At 43.3% G+C, this 12,439-nt stretch overlaps 1 protein-coding gene across 5 annotated transcripts in view; it reads left to right on the top strand.

The window, feature by feature from the left end:
- Positions 1–2,215: 2,215 nt before the first annotated feature.
- The window catches only part of LOC126542960 (uncharacterized), a 94,871-nt gene continuing 84,647 nt past the window's right edge, over positions 2,216–12,439 (top strand). For 3 of the 5 annotated variants that reach the window (XM_050190089.3, XM_072286345.1, XM_050190087.3), the window contains exons 1-2: positions 2,216–2,395; positions 6,710–6,748. The gene's annotated coding sequence lies outside the window, so the exon portion shown is untranslated. Of the gene's footprint in view, positions 2,396–2,831; positions 3,035–6,709; positions 6,749–12,439 lie in introns of all 5 variants that reach the window. The other 2 variants (XM_055077529.2, XM_055077528.2) reach the window with 1 other exon arrangement.

The following is a 12,439-nucleotide window of genomic DNA, read 5'->3' as shown; positions in this document are numbered from 1 at the left end:
GAAGCAGGGCGGCCCGTGGCTTGGGGCCGCGGAGGCCGAAGCGTGTGGCAGCCCGCGACAACTTTATACACCCCTGGCACGCGCAGGCCTCGGCGAGCCAACACCGACTGAAAAGTCTGGGTCTAGCTTTGGTGTGCTGAAGTCGCCGCCAATAATACGAAATAATGACGCGTTAATTGTTACAATTAGAAAAAAAAAACACGATTGAATAAATATAATTACGTCCAGCCGCCAGCTTGTGACGCTAAGTTCAGCACTACCGCGCCCCGCGTCTTCTGCAACACCAGTCAAAACTTTGCCTCTGAAGGTAGTACGTCGGACAGGCTTTCTCGCGCCTGCGGCGCCGGTTGGTCACCGGCGGCCTTTCAGCCACTTGCGTTCAAACGCGGTTGTTAAGGTTAAGATCTGCCTAATAGCGTCCTCGATCACCCGCACCGGTGCGCACCGACCATCCTCGATCACCGGAAGCGCACCCTGTTGGAGCGGTTTTTCCCGTTGCCCCGTCTCGCACCGAGAAAATCGGCGGTGCGCCGGGGTGCAATCCCAGCAAGCACTGCGGGACGCGCGACGCGCGCGCGCACTGCCGACTGCAGAACCGCGGACGCTCTGGCCCGATAGCTGCGGTACGTTGCAACGTAGTTGACGGAGTTAGCTAGTGGATTTGTCGGCAATGAGAAAGGAAGCGCTGCTAGTTGCCGCAGTCGATGAGCTTCTTTCAAGTTCGTCTGACAGCGAAGACGGCATGGTGCTCGACCTCGTCCAAAAACAATGTGGTGAAGAGCGGCCGAAAGCGCTGCAGGTTCGTTGAACCGGTCGTCAGGATTAATTGCACCCAGGTATGTCGGAGCACGCTGGTTGACAAGGTTCGAGCGCTTGCCGCGGATGCTCAGCACCTGTAAGCGCGCGCGCGTGTTCGCGCACGTTTTGCGCGCCAGGGTCAAAGTAGCGCTGCATGCAAGTACTGTACCCTGTAGCGCCCTGCAGCGTATTTATTCCCTCACACACACACACAGCTTAGATTGCCGTAAAACGCGCTGTTCCACCTTGTATCGCTTCGTTCGTGGTCGTGCTGCTGCGTGCACGCGCAATGAACCGCCCACCCTGGCGCTCCGGCGAGTTGGCACAAACCATGCGCTATGGTATATTTCTATGGGCCCCGCGCGCGCGCGCATGGCGAATAGGGCGTTTCAGGAGCTAGGCGCGTTTTTTACACGACAACTGGGGCGACAGGAGGCGTGGAGGAGGACGCGCCAGGGTGAGCGGGGTGGCGGAAAGATCTAAGAATGGCGCTACTTTTGAAAAATTGAGGGGCAAAAGTAGGGTCCCTAGAAATACTAGGAACCCTAGCAAAAGCCCCAACAGTTTCTCTCTCGCGCCCGCTCTTACTCGCGCCTGCGCACAAACGGCTGGCGATCCCTCAAATGAACGTCTCGTTTGGCAACACTGTCAAAATTACAGTGCACTAGAAAATATTATACTTCTAGTTCACTGTAGTCAAAATAAAGAAATGAAAATCCAACGGGAAAACCAATTGGCATGGAGCATAGAGTTTCTCACTACAACACCTAGAGGGTAATCTGGCGCCACCGTCTATGGGAGTTTCTTAAGGGGGCACCGTGCCGTCATGGGAATGACGGTATATGTGTCTGCGAGGCTCGTGTTGGCTGGTGTTGTAAGAGGCTTCGTCTAAAACGTGGATATGGCTATGCAAATAACGCGTTCTCAAAGAAAAATCTTCATAAAATGTTTCCATTCACATCTTTACTCACCCACGATGCATGACCAAGCGAAGAAAAGCAAGAACAGACGACCAACTGTTTCAAAGCGAGCGCGAACCTTGTCGTCTGTCCTCCAACTTTAGCGGCCCGCTGATACTTTTTACGTAACATGTAGTCGTACACACAATAACAAGTTCTCATAGTTAAACAAAACATGTTTACGCGTAATAATAAAGCTAAAACAGCTTTTCACGTGCTGTTTTAGCAGAAAATGAATCATTGCGACAGACGGAACGGTACTTGCCAAGCGCGTCTTCAAGGTGTCCTGTATCTACGAGAACGATGCCAATCCGAATCCACAACATACCGGCATTCCCATGCATACCACAGCGCAGCAGCGCCAGATTTCCCTCTAGGTAATGTAGTGAGAAACTCTATGGCATGGAGGAAGGGCCAATTGGGAAAACAGAAAGAATATGACGAAACATTTCCGGTTTTCCCACAAGCCACTGCGAAACTGATGACTGTGAGTTTTCGTTGAGCATTTAGGGTTCCGCAGTTATCTGTTATTGAACGCTGGTACGTTGCCGAGAAATACAAGCCTTTGCCGAATGAGCCAGCGTCGTATTTCACCTTTCTTGGGAGGATTCACACCGTGCACTTCGGCGCCGGCTTAGGTAAGGTACTGCGTACGACGGAGCATCGCTTAAGCCTAATTTTCTCCAGCAGGATGCCCAAATCCAAAGTAATATTTTCTTGTCCTGTATGTTGCGTTTAGGTACTAGTGAGCCCACTCGGTTGTAATTTATGCACTTCGCTTCAAGTTTTGGGTGGGTCGGTTAGCCGAAGTTGAAGCACCTTGAACTTCGTCTACGTACAATTGGGTGTGACGCTGCGTCGGAACCACCCGCTACCTAGAGTCGCCTTTCCAACCGGACGTTATTTTTGCGCTGTTAAGACTTGCAGCACTTTCCAAGTTTAATTGCTTGTTGTGCATTCGACCACTTGCGACTGTGTGCATGCATTCTTACTGTTTTTATTTTCTTTAGACCAGAACTGCGCTGCTTGGGGAGAATGCTTCGTTTTCTGCAATGTTATTTTGACCTGTTTCAGATTCAGCGGTATTTCGAATATGATTGTAGGCAAATACTGTGCAAGTGGGTGTCCCTTGTTTGACTGCCAAAGGCAAAGAAAAATGGAGTGGCCACTTAATGAGCGCTTAGGTGTTACGTGACTGAACGAGTGGTGGTAGGCACACCACGCTGTGTGGTGCATGATTTGCTTTGTTGGTCTTTTAAGTGGAAAATAGATCCCAGGTATGTTGACGCCTCTGTTTTTGGTATAAATTGTTTGAACACCTGGTGTTTTCTCCTGATCGTCTCTTTAATCATTGTAAGGGCACAGTAGTGCCTTGGAACTGTGTTCAGTGTGATTTTGTGACTTTGCTAACGATACGAAGCTTCTAAATGCACCATTTAGTTCTAGTGGTGCCAACCTTGCGTTGGTGTAGCGAGCATTACTGTGCTGATCACTGGATTTTATCACTGGACTCTGCACAAACGGACGTCACGCCGAATGGGCCAATATTGTTTCAACCTGTAGTGTCATTTAGGTGAAGCTGTATTTTTGTATGCACGTGACTATCCTAAAACGCCACAGTACTGTTAACACCACGCGAGTTGAAACAGCCCGAGATCAACCCTTGTTCAACCTCATTGCTATCCAAGAAGCTAGCCTAAAAGCAGTTCAGATAATTTTCCATATATGGATGGCATTGCCAAGTGAAATATTAGAATACAACCAGCATAGTAGACAAGTGTGTGTTGCCACTTTTGCCTGAACGTTTCGTTTATGCACAGTCCAGATGACTTGCGAGCTGATTGCTTAGCACAGTTCCTGGAAACATTGAACGCTAGATACAGTTCTTGGTGAAAATGGCAGCAACAATGGCATGATAGCCCTAAACCATGAGCCTAAATCTATAAAATATGTAGTGAATTGTTATGGATGTTGTTACATTGTACCATAATGAACAACTGGGCTAGTTGGTTTACTTGCATCTTGAAACTGTAAAAGTGCACAAAGACAAAAACGTGCCTCGTCCTGTCTTCCCGCTTCCTTTTACAGTGTGGGTCCTAAACTTAAACCAGCTAACAATTATTGATACGTTGCTTTTCCTGGTAGCTTCATAGCACCCTGCATGCATGATTAGCATACAATATTGTTTAGGTATTGGTTTAGGCAAGGTTAACAATGCTTTGCCACTGAGTCTGTATCTGTTTTAAATTTAGAATTCATTCACATGCTTCTTTGGGGCAAGTAAACATTGAGTTTAACATCTTGCATTTAGTCCTTGTTAAACAGCAGTGGTGGACACTGAATCTAGCCAAATAAAAAGACATGCTGTGCCAAATAAAATGGTTGGTATTCATTGGGTCAGTATCTGAGGACTGTAGAAAGTTTATTAAAATTGTGAGAATTTGGTTGCTTACAGTATCTACCCGTAAAAAAAGAAAAAGCTTGTATACTGGTATCAAAATACAGTGGCTTGTTAAGTCAGGCTCATTGATTGGTCATATTAAAATTTTTATCATAAAACACTTTTTAGTGACTTTTATAATGTTTATGTAATAAATCTGACATGTTTGTTCAGAAATATATGTGAAGCGCAGTCGCCATGACCTGCTTTGGGCCTTATCTGCTCCCTTTCACTAGTTTAAATTTGCTGTATTAATAAATTACCCAGCAGAATTAAGGTGGTGCAAGGCATGTGTTGCTGCTCTGTGAACTGGTGACATAGCCACATAAATGTCTTATTTTAAGTGTCAAATGTTTTGGGTTTACTGTTGTGATTAGTGTCTAGTGATTGCATGCTGTGCAGTATTCACACATAAATTTTGGTCAATACTAATAAGGCGCTACATAGATGGCAAATAAAGGTTTGATTGGAATAGGAAAAATACCTTGTGCTGTATTATCTACTGCCAGTGTGCGATGCTGCCATGCAAAATGTCTACTGGATTGCTAAACCTGTGGCATGGTTGCTGCATAGTACCTTTGCGACATTACTCTTAAAAGGACCCTGAAACGATTTTGACGATTTTGTACAAACGTGCTGAGTCGTTAGAGTAGGTCGTTCTGATCATTAATTGATGCATCTAAGTGCTCTGCATAAAGCATGTAATTTATTATAAGGTTTTAAAAATGTATGTCGCTGCCGATCGCAGCACACTACTCGGTGGAATTTTCAGCCGCCCCTACCCATATGGCATAAATCACCCAATTGACATCAGTAGGGTGAGCTATCCAATTGGCTGCCCAGGGTGTGTCATCGATAATTTTTCCACCTTTGTGGTGAACAAATTATGTTTGTAATAGTTAGAATGTTAGTTAATTTGTTTCTATAAAAAGAAAGTAAGAGAAAGAGAATGCACAAGAACAATTTCTCACTGCACTTAAGCACTTCCGGCACACAGCAAGCATCTGCTTGTGTTACAACATGCTCCATTTTGATGAGAGTTTCATGGTCAGAGTCGGTCTGTCTTTTCGCAAGCGCTATGATTAGACTTCGTTGCATGGTGGACTGCAAACGTAGCGACTGGCAATATGTCAAGCTGCGACAGTGTCCCTCTGCAAGGCAGCAGACGAGCGGACTGGCGGCAGTGCAACGGACTGCTGCTATCCAATTGGCGCCAGGATTTGCATGTTTATGGCCGTCACTTTACACTGGAAGATTACTAACCCAATACTGTTTCGAAAGTCTGGTATTAGGGCAAGCGCAAGGGAACAGGGCCTGGCCGTTTGACAGTGTCGTTCACGGGATGAGCAGAAGCGCAAATGTGAATGGTTTGCACGGTGCAGCCACCTGGTGGCACCGAGCTCAACCCCACACAATAACGGTAACGAAATGTATTCTCCTTTGCTGCTGGTGTAAATTTTTCGCAGGAGTGTAATCGTTACCACATTGTTTTTGTAAAGGTTTAAAATGTTTTACATTTGGTTAGAGCAATATTAGCGCTTTGTTTGGCTGGTTAAGCTCTGTGCCAATAGGTGGCTGGACCGTGCAGCCCGATCAGGCTTAAATCAGTCCGCTCACGTACGTCTATGCTAAAGTTCCTTTGTCAGCTTGAGTTTATGCCTCCACAGTTCCGTCGAAATGCCCAGCTCATCCGTGGTTACCAGAATACTACACACGTTCGGCTCTTCGACAGAATGCTCGCAATGCACACTTTTTCGGTAGCTGTCGCTTGGAGTTGACTGCCAAGCAGCTAGTGAAGAGTTTGGAGCGGCTTCGCACGCGTGTTCGTAGAGAACCGGAAGTTGACACAATGTGCCATTAAGACGCAGAGCCAGTGAAGGTGGAGCTTAGCCCCAATCACTCGGCGAACGAGTTGAGAAAATGCAGGACTATGGAGGAGGGTAACTTGTAATCGTTTGTAACTCTTTTAATATGACACATTTCACACAAATTGTGGTGCGAATTATTAAGTTTAGCTGTACCCTACGAGTCTACAAAATTTGTCCAAACCGTTTAAGGGGCCCTTTTAATGGCGATATATTTTTGTTAAATATTGAAATGTATATTCTCACATTAGCTGTTGAGGGGCCAGAGATCTGCTAAATCAGAAAAAAAAAAGTTTGACAGTTTCTCCTAGGAAGCAGTGTTTAGATTCATGACTCATTGTTCCACAACAAGCATCTTTAATGTAGTGAAACGCTTGCTTGAATCCTTGTCAGAAGCAGTTTCACAGCAGTGCTAGGCTGTTTTAGTGCTGAGCTTTTCTTGAGCTATAATTTCAGTTGTGCTTCCTTTTTCACTTGCAGCACAGAGGAATCGATGTGTGGACAAAAAGAGAATGCAATCACCATGTCAAACTTCGTACATTCAAGAAAGCTTGATATCTAATAAATATTTGCCTCTTGACAGGCAGCTGGTACTGAAAGACAACATATTTTTCATGTGCAATGTTGTTCTTGTTTCTTGAAAACAGGGTCTTGAGAAACAAGGCATCATACCACAAACTTGTCAGGTGCGTGTCTTTTGTGGATGCATGCTTTCTTCCTTCCATTGCTGTGCATAAGCTGAAAGTGTGTTTAAGTCAGAAGAGTGGGAGCCACTGAGGGCCTTGAGTAGTTGCAATAAATAATACACCTTCATTCTATTCTAGTGTTATTCCCTGCAGAGAATGAAAAAATACAAGGGAATTGCAAAAAATCGGTAGTATTTAGAGTCTGGCTGTCATAGTATCTGCAATCTAAGGTGTTAAGGCTTTATGACATACTTCATTGCAACACTTGGGGCATGCATTAGCTGGATGATGCAGACTTGGGAAATGAAGTGAGTCTTGTAATTGTTCACCAGGATGACACACCACCTTTTGTCTTTTTCTTTTTTGGTAGTCTATACAGATGTTCGTGCTTGCCCATTTTGTTTGTGAACTTGTGAGTAGTATGTTGTCTTGCATAAGGTTCCTAATCAGGCTGCGTTCTGTGTAGTGTTGCTCATTAAGGTGCCTTCATTCTGTTTTCATACCAGCCTAAGGCTCATGCCCATGAACAAAGTACATGACTCTTGCATGTTGTCTCTGCATTAAGTGTTAACTTTAGCCAGTCGCCTATATGGTAATTTTCTTTTATTTGAAAACAGGAAGCACTGAAATGAAAATGAACAATATTTCACAAGCAAAAATAATTCCATCTGACAGCACATTAAAAAAAACTGAATTATGGAGTGGAATTATTGCACTTAATAAATCATGTTAGCTGTCCATTCCAATAGTAGTGCCATGGCACACAACCTAGCGAACAAAGGATAGACTTTTTAGTTGCACATGCTCCGATGTCACATTGCAAAAATATCGCTCATCTTTAGGCACAGTGTCCACTTCCTGATCTCAGTAGCAGCATGTTAGGACAGGAGCACAAAGCTGAACAAAACGCTTGTACAACTGCGCATCTCTCATTGTTCAAAATGCCGTGTTGTTTTTGTGTCCTCCGTACTTGACAGTGTTCACTTAGTTCAGTGGCACACTCAAACTGCTGTTACAGGAGTCCTCGCCTCATAGGCGTCCTCAGATTAGCAAGTACATTTCAACAATCATGATTGAATGAAGGCCATAATGCGCAGTGTCTTTATGTATGTTTTCTGTTGGGCAAGGCCTTGTGGATGGTGTAGGTGCATGCTTATTCAGTTGGTCTGCAGGGTTTTATGCAAAAATTAGTCAGTGATGCTGTCTTATGTCAGCGCTAACAGGCAGCAGATTCAGGCCATTTTTTTTAGCAACATCTGTTTTTGGAGCTTGTTCACATTCAGTTTTTGATGAATTTTACATATTGTCAAGGTGTTTATTGACAGGGTACGCAAGGAGTGAGAGGTTGAACTCGGTGCGGTAGTCAAAACCCTGCGAGCAGTCGGAACTGGCCTTGTGCGTAAAGCGCTGGTAATGCGCCTGACTGACTGGCACTTCTTCGTTACATTTTATACGCTGGAGATGCGCCGGGCTAACTGGCACTTCTTCGTTACCCTATATTGTGTACTGAGCTTGCATTTGGGCGGTGTACGAGATCAGCATCCTTTGGAAAAGTGTGGCTGATAAGGCATGCAAGCATTAAGAGCCCATAGCATCTATTGCATCTTTGATAAATGTTGCTGAATATGCAACTCACATCTAGAGTGAGCAGTGTTGAAGTTTCATGGCTAAGGTTGCTTAGCTCCTCAATGCAGAAAGCTTGATTTCAGCATGATTGAAATACCACCAGCCACATTAGCTAGCTTATTTCTTTAATATCCTTGACATCAGATAAGTGTCTTTGATAATGACAGGAATGAGCGTCAAGGTGACTGTTCGGATGAACACCTGCATAATGGGAGGAAACTGGTTAGGTGTCTGTTTAGTGGGACAGCCTTGGTACCAAGCCCAGGTTCGAGTCAAGCTCGAGTCGGACAGGTTCTAGTTACTTCCTCTAAAACATTGCATTTTGTGCTTTATGAATAGGGTTGAATGAAGGGCAGTTTTTAACTTTTCCAAATTTTGTCTAGTCTTTATTTCTTGCTTGTTTCAGTGCAAAAGATCAATTTTTGTCTGTGTACCTGCATGCATGTGTTTAGGTGTCTGTGCGTGAATGTTGTGGTTACCACCTTTTGTTCAGTGAATATCTGATTCACGAATTTTCTTTGGACTGAAAATTCTGTGTAACTTCAGATTCTGCTCTTCAACACTGTAGTTGTGTGCAGTGCATGGAATAAGTCCTCGAGAACTGGTCTAGCAAGTGCTCAGTGCCACATGGTGTAGCTATGCAGGATTTATGAGGGCATTTGATATTTTGATGACTGTAAAATGAGACTGTTCATAACATTACACAGCACGGTGCTGTGATGATTAATACTGAAAAATAACTAGGTTGCTGAAGCTAGCTTTTGCCAGTTCAGAAAAAGAACCAAACTGAGCATTAACCCTTTCAGTGCAGAGTTATTTTTTTTAGATGACACATGTCCAGCGTCTAGTATTTTTCTCTAATATTATAAAATGACCATAGCCGTTTATTTTTGGTTATGCAGAAGGCAGAAAAGTGACACGGTTAATGAAAAAGGTACTCTGGTATCGAGGGTGGAGAACATACAGGTAAATAAGTGGCACTGAAAGGGTTCACTGGTACGAGGAAAACCAAACCTTCAAAGCTGCTCTGTATCGCGCTGTCCTTGCATCAGATATCATGTTGGCTTGTAGTTCCAGGCCCAGTACCATCCTGGCTGTCTGGTAAATTTGTTTTCACCAAGTCTCTTCAGTTGAATTCCAAAATTGAAATGAAATATACTTCTCAATTTTACTTTCTGAGGTTTGAGCTCAAAACATTGAAGTCTGTTTGTGAAGCATGTAATTCTACAAATTTTTGGACATATAGCTGTATAGGCTCTTAGGCAATTGTGGGCGAGAGATGACAGCTACTTTATTCTTTGCCTATAGGTGTTCAGCTTAGTGTTAACAGAGTGCCATTGTACCAGTGGCACACTCGGTGCAAGAGATTCACGTTCTTTAGAACTGGGCATTTACCCATATGCCATTTCAATTCAGAATAAGATGGCTGGAATCATCTTGGTAGCTGTTTTCATATGCAATGAATGGTTTTGGCCCATCATCACAAAGTGCTGCAAAAACATTACACAAGCATGCATATGGGCATGAACATGAACATAAGCACATGCTTTTGTATTAAACCTCAGTAAGGTAAAATTCGAAATTGTCCAAATTTAATCTGGTTTATTCTCGCACACACTTTTACTCGTTTCGACTCACACTTACGGCCATTCAACAAAAGCTAGTTCAGGATCTTAGAGGCCTGGACTGTTCCCAAGTCTAAGATGTGAATTTAATGCCTCACTGAAAAGTACTGGGTTGTGTCCCAGAGCTTTGGCAATGGCTTTGAATGTGGTCACATGTAGTGACGGTAAAGAACTGAAAACACTGACTGAAGTGCGAATTTAACAACCCCTTCCTGTGTGGTGTGTCATATGATACACATAACTTCTGAGATAATTGAAATAATGACAAGAACGAAAACCCTATTTATCTGGCATGTAGCCTCTCTAGCATTGAAATACATAATTGCTGTAGCACTGAAAATAAATTTCTTGTTCTTTTATGAAATGTACATTTGCAGCTCATCACGCAACATGCACAAAGTTTAGATTATTTTCACAATTTTTACTCTGAATTGGCACACGTAAAATACCAGGGTTCTTGTTTACTTTTTATGAGTACTGTGATGTTTTAATCAAAGAAAGCCATTCTAGTGGTACTGTGTGGCTGAAAATGATTACTGTGTAATATGGTGCATGTTGTGGGTTGTTTTGTGGAGAAGAGCAGAGACTTATTTCCTTGTGAAAGAACAAATTTGTTTTCTCTTTGGGCTATATGATTTCATAGCACCATTATTGGTGATGAATTGATCATTTTAAAAAAGGGATTTGAGACGATCTTGCACAAACATGCCCATTTTAAAATTCTATACATTTCCTGGCTGTGAAAAATAAACGAAGACAAATTGTTGGTACAGGAGCACATAACTGCTGTAGACTTGCCACGTCAATGCAGTTGTGTGAGGCATAATGAAGTCGGCATAGATGGCTGAAGCATTGTCAATGTGCAAGTGGCCTTTGTGCAGACGCACTTGAGGCACAGCTGGCGTTGTTCGACCTTTATACTAAAAGTGCGCTCAAAGAAAGAAAAGCTGCAGCAGAGTAGCAGGCTGCTAGGCTTTTAATTTCTGGAAACCTTACCAAGTTTCTTAACATATTTGGGCTCCATTTAATACCTGTTTGGATTTTCTCTTGGAGTCATCAGCAGTGCCACCTGTGCTAGTCAGGACCGGTTCACTGCTCTCCAAGAGGCTGCTGTTCTGACTAGTGCTGAACGTTCTGCATTCGTGGCACAAACCAGACAGGCTTATTATGTTAGGGGGCCTGGATTTGGAGTTTCCGCATGTCTCAGAGGTGGGATTTTCTGGTGCTTTTGGCTTCTGTTGTTTCCTCGTTGAACACTTGGCCTCGTTCGCTATTCTGTGCCAGTTTTCTTTCATGTGTAAAGAAACTGCTGTTGCAGCCAGGTGCTGATGTGGATGGATAGTATTGTCCATTGTGTCAGAATATGGGATATGCAGCTTGCACTGTTACTTGTACCACTGTAGGTGCGTCAGACTCGGTTTATTTACCAATTGACAGTATGCATGCTGGCTTCGATGGGTCAAATACGCAGTGGGCACTTTGTGTTTAGACAGTTTTTTGAAAAATTGCATTATGGTATCCTGCTTACATGGGTATGTTAATGTTGTGTTCATTATCTTTTTTTCCTTTGTTTTCTCTAAAGCACAAAGGCAGTGCTGAGGGTTAAGCCCAGGAGGACTGTTTTATTGTGTCAATACTTTTTTTCTTTCTCCTAATCTTCCTTTTATGTTGTTGCATGGGCATGGATGAGTTTGTTATTTTTAATGTTACTATACTTTTTTCTATTTAAAGAAGGCAGTTTGAGAAAATAATTATTTCCTTTTCAGAGGCATCAATTCTGATAAATGGAAATAAACTGTGTTCTAGAAACACTCCTATTAGGCACACATTTCAAAGCCTTGGTCGCATTTCACCAGGCTGCTGCGTTCCCCTCTCAGAATATGAACTCGCTGCGACACTGACTTTGGGCTGCAACCATACTTTTGCAAAGAAAAAAATAGTTCTAAGTAGAAGCATCACTGCACTGAGCTTTATTTTTCAATAAAACAACACTGCTTTCCTTGCTTACATTTTGATTTTATGTGCTCAGAAGGACTTTGTTGTAATTAGGTATCACTTACAGCACTGGTAAAACCTGACGTGATTATTAAGGTTAACTCGTAGCTAGGGTTGACATGCTGACAGCATCAAATTTCAAAATAAATTAGTGGGTAAAAGTTTGTTACATATCTGCCTGCTGTCCTGAATGTTCTGTAAAGTTAGATTTCGGCTGCAAATTTAGGAATGTTGCATCAAGTTTTACGTAAGTTCTGTTCAAGAAAAAGTCGTGCTCGTCTGGAAAATCTTATGATGGTGAAAGGACTCCAGAGTAATACTTGCTTCGAGCAAGTTTATGCAGACGAGTTCCTGAAGCAGGTGAAATTAGCAAGACTGAAGTCGCTGTGATCTAAAGCCAAAGTATTGGTTGTCAGTATTTGCTGTGCATGGTCTGTTGCTTATG

The sequence above is a fragment of the Dermacentor andersoni genome, chromosome 2 (genome assembly GCF_023375885.2).
Source record: "Dermacentor andersoni chromosome 2, qqDerAnde1_hic_scaffold, whole genome shotgun sequence".
NCBI lineage: Eukaryota > Metazoa > Arthropoda > Arachnida > Ixodida > Ixodidae > Dermacentor > Dermacentor andersoni.
The sequence above is the reverse complement of the archived record's forward strand: the minus strand, read 5'-3'. Positions and strand labels throughout refer to the sequence as shown.